We start from the raw sequence: 14033 nt of genomic DNA on the forward strand, positions 1-14033 counted from the left end.
CATGGCCACTGAGCCCGCGCGTCCGGAGCCTGTGCTCCGCAACGGGAGAGGCCACAACGGTGAGAGGCCCGCGTACCGCAAAAAAAAAAAAAAAAAAAAAGCATTATTGGACATAAATGGTAGCACTGTTTTCTTATATCAGTCTCCCAAGGCAAAAGAAATAAAAGCAAAAATAAACAAATGGGACCTAATCAAACTTAAAAGCTTTTGCACAACAAAGGAAACCATCAACAAATGAAAAGACAGCTTATGGAATGGGAGAAAATATTTGCAAACAATGCAATCAACAAGGGGTTAATATCCAAAATACACAAACAGCTCATACAACTCAATACTGAAAAAACAAACAACCCAAACAAAAAATGGGCAGAGGATCTAAATAGACATTTTTCCAAACAAGACATACAGGTGGCCAACAGGCACATGAAAAGGTGCTTTACATTGCTAATTATTAGAGAAATGCAAATCAAAACCACAATAAGGTATCACCTCACACCAGTCAGAATGGCCATCATCAAAGGGTACAAATAATAAATGCTGGAGAGGGTGTGGAGAAAAGGGAAACTACTTATGCTGTTGGTGGGAATGTAAATTGGTGCAGCCACTATGGAAAACAGCATGAAGGTTCCTCAGAAAACTAAAAGTAGAGCTACCATATTATCGAGCAATCCCACCCTTGGGTATATGTCTGGAAAAGATGAAAACTCTAATCTGAAAAGATACATGCACCCCAATGTTCATAGCAGCACTATTTATAATAGCCAAGACATGGAAATAACCAAAGTGCCCATCAATAGATGACTGGCCTAGAAGATGTGTGTGTGTGTGTGTGTGTGTGTGTGTGTGTATAAAATGTGTGTATATATATATATATGTATATATAATGGAATATTACTCAGCCACAAAAAGAATGAAATATTGCCATTTGCAGCAACATGGATGGACCTAGAGATTATCATCTAAGTGAAGTAAGTCAGACAGAGAAAGACAAATACCATATGATATCACTTATATATGGAATCTAAAAAATAATACAGATGAATCTATATACAAAACAGAAACAGACTCACAGACATAGAAAACAAATGTATGGTTACTAAAGGGGAAAGCGAGGTGGGTAGGGATAAATAGGAATATAGGATCAACAGATACAAACTACTATACGTTAAATAATTAAGCAATAAGGATTTACTGTATAGTACAGGGAATTATACTCAATATCTTATAATAACCTACAATAGAAAATAATCTGAAAAATATATATATATAACTGAATCACTTTGCTACACACCTGAAACTAACACAATATTGTAAATCAACTATAATTCAACTTAAAAAAAAAAGAGCGAGTGAGTCCTTGGTTTGGTTCCTATAAAAGGGATTGGCTCTTGGACTACTGGTGGGGTCAGATTTCTGGGGACAAGGAAGATTGAACGTACAGTGGGCTGGGTTCAACAGAGCAGAGAAGATCTGTGCTTTGCTTCTCAGATGAAGGGCTGGCAAAAGACCTCAGGGCGAAGCCCTCACACCAGTAGGCCCACTGACAGGAAGTAGAAATGACACCTGTGAGGAAAACATGACGCCCTGCTCCATCAAGAATGATCATCCCGGGACTTCCCTGGTGGTGCAGTGGCTGAGAATCCGCCTGCCAAAGCAGGGGACATGGGTTCGATCCCTGGTCCAGGAAGATCCCACATGCCGCGGAGCAACCAAGCCCGTTCACCACAACTACTGAGCGTTTGCTCTAGAGGCCACAAGCCACAACTACTGAGCCCGAGTGGCCACAACTACTGAAGCCGGTGCGCCTAGAGCCTGTGCTCCGCAACAAGAGAAGTCACTGCAATGAGAAGCCTGCGCACCACAATGAAGAGCAGCCCCCGCTCGCCGCAACTAGAGAAAGCCCGCGCGCAGCAACGAAGACCCAATGCAGCCAAAAATAAATAAATACATTTATAAAAAAAGAAAAAAAGTATTATCATCCCCAGGACGAATAGGGGAAGAGGGAAGGGAGAGCATCCAGAATTGACCTGAGCCTGAAAAGGACAGAAAATCCAGAAGTGAGTAGATTCTTCCGAATTGACAAGGTGATTTTCTGCCATTAGCGATAACGTGTGCTCCAGAGCAATGCCAGGATGTTATACAGAACTAAGTAAAATTCCATTTCAGATGTCTGATTCCTGTGACTGTGAAATACTGTGTCTGCTCCTTGGGAAAGCTCCTTCCTCCACCCTCCACCCCATCCCAGGAGCTGAGACTATGTCAGGGAAGGGGCAGGTGTGGCTCTCCCTCCTAGGACTCTATCCTTGAGGCTGGACAGACATTTGAACTAGTAACTGCAAGTCACTGACAGCCCAAAGCAGGAAACCCAGAGTTATAGAGGGATTTATAGCTCGGGAGGATTCTTTATTCTACAGAGGACAGGGGAACCTATCCTGAAGATGTGTCTAACCCAATCCTGAGGTCAGTGGAGAGACAGAGTCTCAATCTCCTCCAATTAATAATTCAATCTGTGATCCAAACTCCCATTTATTTCCAAGGAAACCACAAAGTCACCCTCCCCCATCTTCCCTCCTACTCTCCCTGCCTCCTCAGTCCTGTTATCTGCAGAAAGTTGGAGAATGTGATTCCTGGTTTCCTCAGGCAGCCCAGGTACCAGGGTCCGGAAATTCTGAATGAAGGGCCATAAAGTGGAGAGATTCCACATGAGTGACTGAATCCTTCCTGACTGTGTGTGAAGGGCCCAGCATTCTGTACCCTGAGATCCCCTAGCTCCTGACTGTGGACCATAAATAAGAAACAGGTTGGAATACAGGCAAAGGGTTTATTTAGGTAGCAGTGGGGGATGAACCCCACCTGGCACCCTTTTCTCAGGGAGCGTTTCCTCTCCTTTCCCCTTCTTTCCAGCTCCCTGACTTCCTCATTTGGGAGGGGGTGCTAGCAGGACAGGAAGGAGCCAGGGGTGCAGTTTATTGTTTCTCCTCTGCCTCATCTTATTTCACTTCCTGCCTCTAAATTCCCCAGAACTGCTGATGTCTCCAGTTACCATGGACTCTGGTCTAGAGGAACCCATTTCTCTTCTCTTGCCCAATTCAGACCTGGCCTGCTAGAATCTGAACCCCTGACCCAGCTTCATCAGGCTTGCCCAGCTCTGGGCTTCCCTGCACTCAGAAGTAGAAGTCAACCAAGGATTCAAGACCATGGGGGGAAGGAGGAGAGAGGGTGATGGAGAATGGGATTTCCTGACTGGAACAGGAGGGGAGGAGCAGGCGACAGTAGCAAATTTTTACTGAGCGTCAAGTCTGTGATGGGGATTGTGTCAGACCACCCCACCCCTACCCCCAGCAACCATCAATCTGTTCTCTGTATCTGTGAGTTCAGGTTTTTTCAGATTCCACATACATGTGAGGTAAAACTGTATTTGTTTTCTCTGTCTGATTTATTTCAAGTAGCCTAATGCTCTCAAGGCCCATCTGTTACCACTAAAGGCAGGATTCCTTTCTTTCTCATGGCTGAATAATATTCCATTATAGATAGATAGATCGACAGATAGATCTTCTTTATCCATTCATCCATCAATGGAAACTTAGGTTGTTTTCATGTCTTGGCTATTGTAAATAATGTTGCAATGAACATTGAGGTGCGGAAATTTCTTCAATATAGTGATTTTGTTTCTGCTAGATAAATACCTAAAAGTAGAATTGCTGGATCTTATGGTAGTTCTACTTTTAATTTTTTGAGGAAGCTCCATACTCTTTTCCATAGTGACTGCACTAATTTACATTCCCATCAACAGAGCATAAGGTTTCCCTTTTCTCCACGTCCTCACCAACACTTGCTATTTCTTGTCTTTTAAATAGCCATTCTAATAGGTGTAAGGCAATATCTCATTGTGGTTTTGATTTGCATTTCCCTGATTATTAGTGACGTTGAACACATTTTTATGTACCTGTTGGCCATTTGTATGTCTCCTTTGGGAAAATGTCTATTCAGATCCTCTGCTCATATTTAAATTGTATTGTTTGTTGTTGTTGTTTTATTTAGTTGTATGAGTTCTTCATATATTTTGGATACTAATCCCTCATAGAATATAGAATTTGCAAATATCTTCTCTCCATTCAGTAGGTTGCCTTCTCATTTTGATGGTTTCCTTCACTGTGCAGAAGCTGTTTACTTTGTTGTAGCCCCATTTATTTATTTTTGCTTTTGTTTACCTGGACTTTGGAGTCAGATCCACAAAAACATTGCTAAGACCAATGTCAATGACATTACTCCCTATGTTTTTTTCTAGGATTTTTACAGTTTCAGGTCTTACACTCAAGTCTTTAATCCATATTGAATTAATTTTTGTGTATGGTGTAAGATAGTGGTCCGGTTTCATTCTTTTGCATGTGGCTGTTCAGTTTTCCCAACATCATATATTGAAGGAGCTGTCCTTTCCCCATTGTATATTACTGGCTTCTCTGTCATAAATTAATTGACTATATATATATGTGGGTTTATTTCTGGGCTCTCTGTTCCATTGATCTCTGTGTCTGTTTTTATGCCAATACCCTCTGTTTTGATTACTACAGCTTTGTAATATACTTTGAAATCAGGAAGTGTGATGCCTCCAGCTTTGTTCTTCTTTTTCAAGATTGCTTTGGCTATTTGGGGTCTTTTGTGGTTCCCAAGTCTTTTTTTTTTTTTTTTTTGTGGTACGCAGGCCTCTCACTGTTGTGGCCTCTCCCGTTGTGGAGCACAGGCTCCGGATGCGCAGGCTCAGCGGCCATGGCTCACGGGCCCAGCCGCTCCGCGGCACGTGGGATCCTCCCGGACCGGGGCATGAACCTGTGTCCCCTGCATCGGCAGGTGGACTCTCAACCACTGCGCCACCAGGGAAGCCCCCAAGTCTTTTAATATTATGAATTTCTCCAGGGATGTGGTATTGCTCTGGTCTAATATCTTGGTATTACCAATGGCTTGCACTTGGTTCTTTCTCCCACAATGTGAAGCAGACTTAACCAAGCTATCATTTCAGCTGTTGTGCTGGGTGCGCATTACTGTCAAAGCATACTTGTAAGCTCTCAGGTACATGGTATATGGCTATTGACTTGACTAATGAATTCTTTTCCATTCCAATTAGAAAAGAGATCAAAAAAATAGTTCATAATATTACTCAGCCATTAAAAAGAATGAAATAATACCATTTTCAGCAACATAGATGAGCCTGGAGATTATCATACTAAGTGAAGTAAGTCAGAGAAAGACAAATATCATATGATGTCACTTAGCAAAATCTTTAAAAAATGATACAGACGAACTTATTTACAAAACAGAAACAGATTCACAGACTTAGAGAATGAACTTATGGTTACCCGGGGGAAGGGTGTAGGGGAGGGACAGATTGGGAGTTTGGGACTGACGTGTACACACTGCTATATTTAAAATAGATAACCAAAGAATCCGCCTGCCAATGCAGGGGACACAGGCTTCATCTCTGGTCCGGGAAGATCCCACATGCCATGGAGGAACTAAGCCCATGTACCACAGCTACTGAGCCTGCACTCTAGAGCCCACGAGCCACAACTACTGAGCCTGTGTGCCACAACTACTGAGGCCCACACACCTAGAGCCCCTGCTTCGCAACAAGAGAAGCCACCACAACGAGAAGCCTGTGCACCACAACAAAGAGTAGCCCCCTCTCGCCACAACTAAAGAAAGCCCACACGCAGCAACGAGGACCCAGTGCGGCCATAAATAAATAAATAAATAGATTTATTTTTTTAAATAATAAATAAATAGATAACCAACAAGGACCTACTGTATAGCACAGGAAATTCTGCTCAATACTCTGTAATAACCTAAATGGGAAAAGACTTTGAAAAAGAATAGATACATGTATATGTATAACTGAACCACTCTGCTGTACACTTGGAACTAACATGACATTGTTAATCAACTATACTCCAATATAAAATTTAAAAATTTTTAAAAGTTCATATTCACATGGGACAGACAATATTCACCTACAGTTTTGCCTCAGGGCTATTTAACTCTCTCATCCTCTATCTTAATCTAGTCCTGAAAGATCTGGATATCTGGACATCCCACAGATGTCACACTGATCCGCTACATTGATGACATCATGCTGACTGGACAGGAAGAGCAAGAGGTAGCTAGTACACTGGAGGCCTTGGTAGGGCACATACACTCTACAGGATGTAGGGAGATAAACTCTATAAAAATTCAGGGATAAGCCACTTCAATAAAGCTGTTACAGTTCTTTTTTTTTTTTTTAACATCTTTGTTGGAGTATAATTGCTTCAGGGTTCTTGTGGTTAGGGGATTTCTAGGATATCCCCTCCAAAGTAAAAGATAAATTGTTGCTGTTTGCATTCCCCACCACCACCACAAAGAAGAAAGCACAGTGCCCGGTGGGCTTCTTTGGGTTCTGAAGGCAGCACATTCCACATCTAGAAATACTGCTCTGGTCCATATACCAGGTGATGCAGAAGGCTGCCAGTTTTGAATGGGATCCAGTGCAGGAACAGGCACTACAGCAGATTAAGTCTGCAATGCAACCAACCTTGCTATTTGGGCCATATGACCCACAGACTTTAAGTTTTGGAGGTGTTAGATGCAGAATGGAGCTTATGGAAAGCTCCAGTAGAAGAGTCACAACACAAGCCTCTGAGATTCTGGAATAAAACCATGATATCTGCAGCAGAGAATTAGATGCACTTTGAGAAATAGCTTTTGACATGTTACTGGACCCTGGAAGAGATGGAATGTTTAACCATAGGATACAATGTAACCATGTATCTGAAACTTCTCATTATGAACTGGGTTTTGTCAGACCTACCAAATCATAAGGTCAGACATATACAGCAACAGTTCATGGTCAGATGGAAATTGAATCAAGCCTAAGCAGGACCAGATCAAAGGGCCCAAGTGAGCTACATGAGCAAGTAACACCCCTAGCCCCTCTCACCCACCACATTTGCATCAGTTCTCTTCCCTGGTTTTCATTTGAAGGGGGAGAAAAAGCCCAAGCTTGGTTTATGTATGGATCAGTTGAGAACATGGGCACAAGCTGAAAATGGACAGTGGCTGTGTTACAGCCACATTAAGAAATGATTCTGTATATCTCAACATAATAAAAGCTATTTATGACAAACCCATGGCCAACATAATACTCAATGATGAAACACTGAAAACCTTCCTACTAAAATCTGGAACAAGACAGGGATGTCTCTCACCACTTCCATTCAACATAGCATTGGAAGTCATGGCCACAGCAATTAGACAAGAAAAAGAAATAAAGCGTATCCAAATTGGAAGGGAAGAGGTAAAATTGTCATTATATGCAGATGACATGATACTATATATTGAAAACCATAAAAACTCCACACAAAAACTACTAGAACTGATAAACAAAATCAGCAAGGTAGCAGGATATAAAATTAACACACAGAAATCTGTTGCATTTCTTTACATTAACAGTGAAATGTCAGAAAGGGAAAGTAAAAAGACAATCCTATTTAAAATTGCATCACAAAAAAATATTTAGGAATAAACCCGACCAAGGAGGTGAAAGACTTACATGCTGAGAACTATAAAACATTGATAAAGGAAATTGAAGATGATTCAAAGAAATGGAAAGATACCCCATGCTCTTGGATTGGAAGAATTAATATTGTTAAAATGGCCATACTATCCAAAGCAATCTACAGATTTAATGTGATCTCTGTCAAATTACCCATGACATTTTTCACAGAACTAGAACAAATAATTCTAAAATTTATATGGGACCATAAAAGACCCAGAATTGCTAAAGCAATCCTGAGGAAAAAGAACAAAGCTGGAGGCATAACCCTTCAAGACTTCAGACAATACTACAAAGCTACAGTAATCAAAATAGCATGGTATTGACACAAAAAAAGGACATATGGATCAATGGAACAGAATAGAGAGCCCAGAAATAAACCAACACACCTACGGTCAATCTATGACAAAGGAGGCAAGAATATACAATGGGGAAAAGACAGTCTCTTCAACAAGTGGTGTTGGGAAAGCTGGACAGCTACATGTAAATCAGTGAAATTAGAACACTCCCCTACACCATATACAAAAATAAACTCAAAATGGTTTAAAAACCTAAATATAAGACATGACACCATAAAACTCCTAGAATAGAACATAGGAAAAACATTCTCAGACATAAATCATAGCACTATTCTCTTAGGTCAGTCTCCCAAGGCAGAAGAAATAAAAGCAGAAATAAACAAATGGGACCTAATCAAACTTAAAAGATTTTGCACAGCAAAGGAAACCATCAACAAAACAAAAAGACAACTTACGGAATGGGAGAAAATATTTGCAAATCATGTGATCAACAAGGGGTTAATATCCAAAATATACAAACTGCTCATACAACTCAATACCAAAAAAACAACCGAATCAAAAAATGGGCAGAAGACATAAATAGACATTTCTCTAAAGAAGACATACAGATGGCCAAAAAGCACATGAAAAGACACTCAACATCACTAATTATTAGAGAACTGCAAATCAAAACCACAATGAGGTATTACCTCATACTGGTCAGAATGGCTATCATTGAAAATTCTGCAAATAACAAATGTTGGAGAGGGTATGGAGAAAAGAGAACCCTTGTACACTGTTGGTGGGAATTTAAATTGGTGTAGCCACTGTGGAAAACAGCAAGGACATTCCTTAAAAAACTAAAAATAGAGCTACCATATGATCAAGCAATCCCACTTTTAGGTGTATATCTGGAAAAGACGAAAACTCTAATTTTAAAAGATACATGCAGTATTACTTACAATAGCCAAGATATGGAAACAACCCAAGTGCCCCTCAACAGACAACTGGCTTAAGAAGATGTAGTATATACCCAGTGGAATAGAAAAGGAATGAAATATTGCCATTTGCAGGAACATGGATGGAGCTAGAGAATATCATACTATAAGTGAAGTGTCAGAGAAAGACAAATATTATACGATATCACTTATATGTGGAATCTAAAAAATACTACAAATGAATCTACATACAAAACAGAAACAGACTAACAGACATAGAAAACAAATCTATGCTTGCCAAAAGGGAAAGGGAGTGGGGTAAGGATAAATTAGGAGTATGGGATCAAGAGATACAAACTACTATACATAAAATGGATAAGCAACAAAGATTTACTGTATAGTGCAGTGAACTATATTCAATATCTTATAACAACCTTTAATGGAAAATAATCTGAAAAAATATATATATATAACGGAATGACTTTGCCATACACCTGAAAATAACACAATATTGTAAATCAACCATAGTTCAATTAAAAAAAAAGATTTGTGTACCTCTGCTGTGATGCAAACTCACTGCATCTGCAGCATTCACTGGGGTCCCTCTGAGTCACTCCCTTGGGCTTGGAAGACAAGGGAACTGAAACAAACGTGAGGCTCGTGCTGTTTGCTGTATTGTGAATAATAAAATCTTTTCTCTCTGACCAAGTGGTGTCAGATCTTCTGCTCATACATATAAAGTGATGGCAGACTAGCTCATTAGCTTACAAGAAGGACAAAAATACAGACACTTCAAGGAAATCTCACACTCTTCATATTTCTTGACTTGGGTTATGTTAAAACAATCATTTTGCCACTTTAAAAAGTGTAAAAGGAATGCGTGTGGCTATAGGGAGTTGTAGTTGTGTGATCATGAGTCTTGTTGGATTTTTAGACCCTGGTATATAACAAACAGTTCTCAATCACCTGCCTCCCAGCTTTGTCTGTGAAATTTATTACCTTGACAGTTATAATTAATCAAAGTGGTGGAGACTATCTGAAACAATGATAGCAAAGAAATAGGACTGTGTATGCAAAAAAAATGTGATTTTTTTGTGTGTGTGATTTTTTTTTTAATCAAGGAAAAAAAGAGAGTAGTTTTTTCCCTAAAGTGTTTAGTTGTTCCAGAATGTGTAAATGATAATGAAGGGTAAAACCTGGGTGGATAAAAAGTTGTAGAAGGTTTGTGAAATTAAATTTATTTTCCTTGGACTTTATATAATACCTATAAATAATGGCACTAAAAAGAAGGAATGGAATGTATTAAAACTGGCAAGATTGGTTTTATATTGATGAGTTTATTATAACATTTTTAAAGTATGAGAATATTTTCCTGCCAAATATTATATTAAGGCAAGGCTAAAAATTATTTTTCTCTATTAAAATAACAAATCGTTCTGCTCTAAACAAGAAATAGTAAAAGCCATCGTCATCTATTTGGTCTGTTGAGAGAGCAGAGATTATATATCTCATCACAATAACTTTTTGTGCTTTATACTGAATTTATTACATCCTTGCTTATTAAAACCAGCAAGCAAAAGTTCCTCACTGCTCAATGTGTTAAGGTTTCTTACAATTGTGTTACTTTCTGCTATTTTTATTTTTTAAATATTTCACTGTCACCCTTGTAGAAATCTCAACAATTCTTTATTCCAGCATTCATGCTACAACCCTGGTCAAGTAATCAACTTATCTGATAACTTTTATTTATTTATTTTTATTTTATTTTTTTGGCTGCATTGGGTCTTCATTGCTGCATGCAGGCTCTTCTCTAGTTGCAGCAAGCAGGGGGCACTACTCTTCGTTGTAGCGCACAGGCTTCTCATTGCAGTGGCTTCTCTTGCTGCAGAGCACAGGCTCTAGGCGCACGGGCTTCAGTAGTTGCAGCACACGGGCCCAGTAGTTGCAGCACACGGGCCCAATAGTTATGGCACACGGGCCCTAGAGCATGCAGGCTTCAGTAGCTGTGGCGTGTGGGCACAGTAGTGTGGCACGCAGGCTCTAGGGTACACAGGCTCAGTAGTTGTGGTGCATGGGCTTAGTTGCTCTGCAGCATGTGGGGTCTTCCCAGACCAGGGATTGGAACCCGTGTCCCCTGCATTGCCAGGCGGATTCTTAACCACTGCGCCAACAGGGAAGTCCCAACTTATCTGAAAAATTTTAATTTTGCCTTCTCAAGATCAGACCTTAAATTCAGAAAAATAAAATTCTGGGGCTTCCCTGGTGGTGTAGCAGTTAAGAATCTGCCTGCCAATGCAGGGAACATGGGTTCGAGCCCTGGTCCTGGAAGACCCCACGTGCCGCAGAGCAACTAAGTCCGTGCGCCACAACTACTGAGCCTGCGCTCTACAGCCCCCGAGCCACAACTACCGAGTCCCATGTGCCACAACTACTGAAGCCCGTGCACCTAGAGCCTGTGCTCTGCAACAAGAGAAGCCACTGCAATGAGAAGCCCACGCACTGCAATGAAGAGTAGCCCCCGTACACAGCAATGAAGACCCAACACAGCCAAAAATAAATAATAAATAATTAAATACATAAATTCTTTTAAAAATACATAAATAAATAAAAATAAAATAAAATTCTGAAGGTGTCTTTTACCCTAAACGATTTTGGGGGTTCCCCAGAAGGTCACTGGATCACTACAAAGATTTTTTTCTTTTCCTTTAGAGAGAGATGGTAACAAACAAACAAACAAAAAAGGTTCATTTGGTGTGCACCATATTCTTAACTATCTCATCACTATTTTAAGAGCTATATGGGAAGAGCTGTTCAATCAAAAGGGAATTCAGCCATCCCTAGGTTAATATGTACTGGCAAAATGTTAATGGTAATATAAGTGTTTCAGAGATTGTACACTCTACAGATTGGAAGGTGTTGGAGATTTGTCAGTGCCCTCATTGACCACAAAATGGTCTTCCTCTTTGGGAAACATACATCAAATCCTCATAAAATAGTTCTGTATTACGTTCAATAGATAACATTATTCTCCATTATGATATTGGTGGTTATTATAATAAATTAACTGTAGCCATTCAACCTTATCAATCTGTAAGTTTTCTGTTTCCTTCTGCTCTTGCCTGAAGACCCTGTTTGTAGCTATGTGGTCTAGAAAAATGTCTTCAACAAAGAAGGGTAGTCTGAAAGCCTCAGGAAAGGCATGGTACCAAGTATTCTTAAATACTATTATTTCAAGGGACACACTCAGGAGTATGGGCTTCTGAGCAGATGTTGCTTAGATAACTGTCAGTTCCATCATTAGACTGAGTCAGGATTTCCAGGACTATTCTAGTCTAGACACAGAGAACTTCATGAGACTTGAATGCTGACCCAACATCCAGCAGAACAAGAATCAATTAAGTGGGACTGCATAAAGTGATGAGGGAAATGACCTGGACGTTATTGGTTTGGAGTATTATTGGTATGGTTTTAATGTTCTGTGCCCTTGGCTACACTGGGTTCCAGTATTTTGTGGCCACAGAACTCACTGGGTACTGCTGCTCCTTATGGAATCTCTTGCATATTGGGCAGTGTCTTCTGGACCCATCAGTTCCAGGTCCCCTCAGAGCACTTTCCATCAAGACCTCTCTCTGCCCCATCCTGATGATTTTCATGTGATGCTGGTGGGCAGGGTAAAGTGAAAGGGTGCTGCTTCCTGGGAGCTAAATTTTGTTTTTCCCATACCTTCCCTCTGACATCACCCTCTTTAATTTTAGTTAACATTAATTGAGACACTCCTATATGCCAGGCAGTTTTCTTGGTACCAGTACGGTAATGAATGGGTCCTGTCCTCTCTTAATGGGAACCTTTAGCTTTGAGCTGTTTCTCCATGATTGACATGCTTCCCCTGGTATGCTAGATTGTTAGAAAAATAGCAATTTCCATCCCTCCCTATACACATTCTCTCCACAATATGGCTTTGTAGTTCCTCCCATCAAAAGGTGGAGTCTATTTCCCAACTCTCTGAATCTGGGCTGCCTTGTGATCTACTTTGGCCAATAGGATGCAGCAGAAGTGATGCTTCAGTTCCAAACCTAAGGCTCCAGAGTCCCTGCAACTCTTCAGATTACTCTCTTGGAACCCTGCCCAAACACTATGCAAACAAGCCCAGGCTAGCCTAACATGGTCCATTACCCCAGCCCATTACCCCAGCCCATAGCCAGCCAAATGTCAGACACAGCAGAGAGGCTGTCCTAGACCAGCCAGCTCCCAGCCAACCCACCACAAATGCATGAACCAGTCCAGCTAAGATGAGCCACGCCTAGCCAGACCAAAAAACCACCCAGCTGATCTACAGACCTGTGAGGTATAATAAATGCTTGTTGTTTTAAGCCACTGAGCATTGGGGTGGTTTGTTACATAGCAATAGGTAGCCAATACACCTGGGATCTTATCTACTTTTCCCAACAATTCTGGGATCTTCAAAGAAATGAAAGAATTACCTTTCCTTATTACCCTAAGTTTACCTGACTTTTAAGTGACAGAAAAAGAATTGAACTCAAATCTATATGAAAGGAAAATGCTCTTTTCACAATAACATAGGACTTTCCAAGACCTCACCTAGCTTCTCCATTCTGCCATTTTAAGGTTGTTAAAAATCAGGTGACATGAAATACATCAGATTTCACAAAAGAGTATATACTGTGTGATTTCATTCATAAGAAATTCTAGAGTAGGCAAAACCAATTAGCTGTGAAAGAAAGCGGATCATTAGCTGCCTGGGGACAAATAAGTGGGTTAGACCGCAAAGGGCTATAAGGGAACTTTGGGGGGTGATGGAAAATGTTCTATCTTGATTGGAGTGGTAGTTACCTAGGTATTCATATTTGTCAAGAGTCATCTCTGCTCTTTAAGTGTGTGTATTTTATTGGGTAAGAATTACACCTCAATAAAGCTGATTTTTAAGGTTAAAAAGAAACAGAAGTTGGTGAGGATGTAGAGAAAAAAAGAAACCCTTAGGCACTGTTGGTGGGAATGTAAACTGGTGCAGCCAGTATGGAAAGCAATGTGGAAGTTCCTCAAAAAATTAAAAATAGAAGTACCATATGATCCAGCAATTCCGCTTCTCGGTTTATATCCAAAGGAAATGAAAACAGGATATCAAAGAGATATCTGCAGTCCCATGTTCATTGGAGCATTATTCACAATAGTCAAGATATGGAAACAACCTAAGTGTCTATCAGTGGATGAATG

The sequence above is a fragment of the Orcinus orca genome, chromosome 19, assembly GCF_937001465.1.
Source record: "Orcinus orca chromosome 19, mOrcOrc1.1, whole genome shotgun sequence".
Taxonomy (NCBI): domain Eukaryota; kingdom Metazoa; phylum Chordata; class Mammalia; order Artiodactyla; family Delphinidae; genus Orcinus; species Orcinus orca.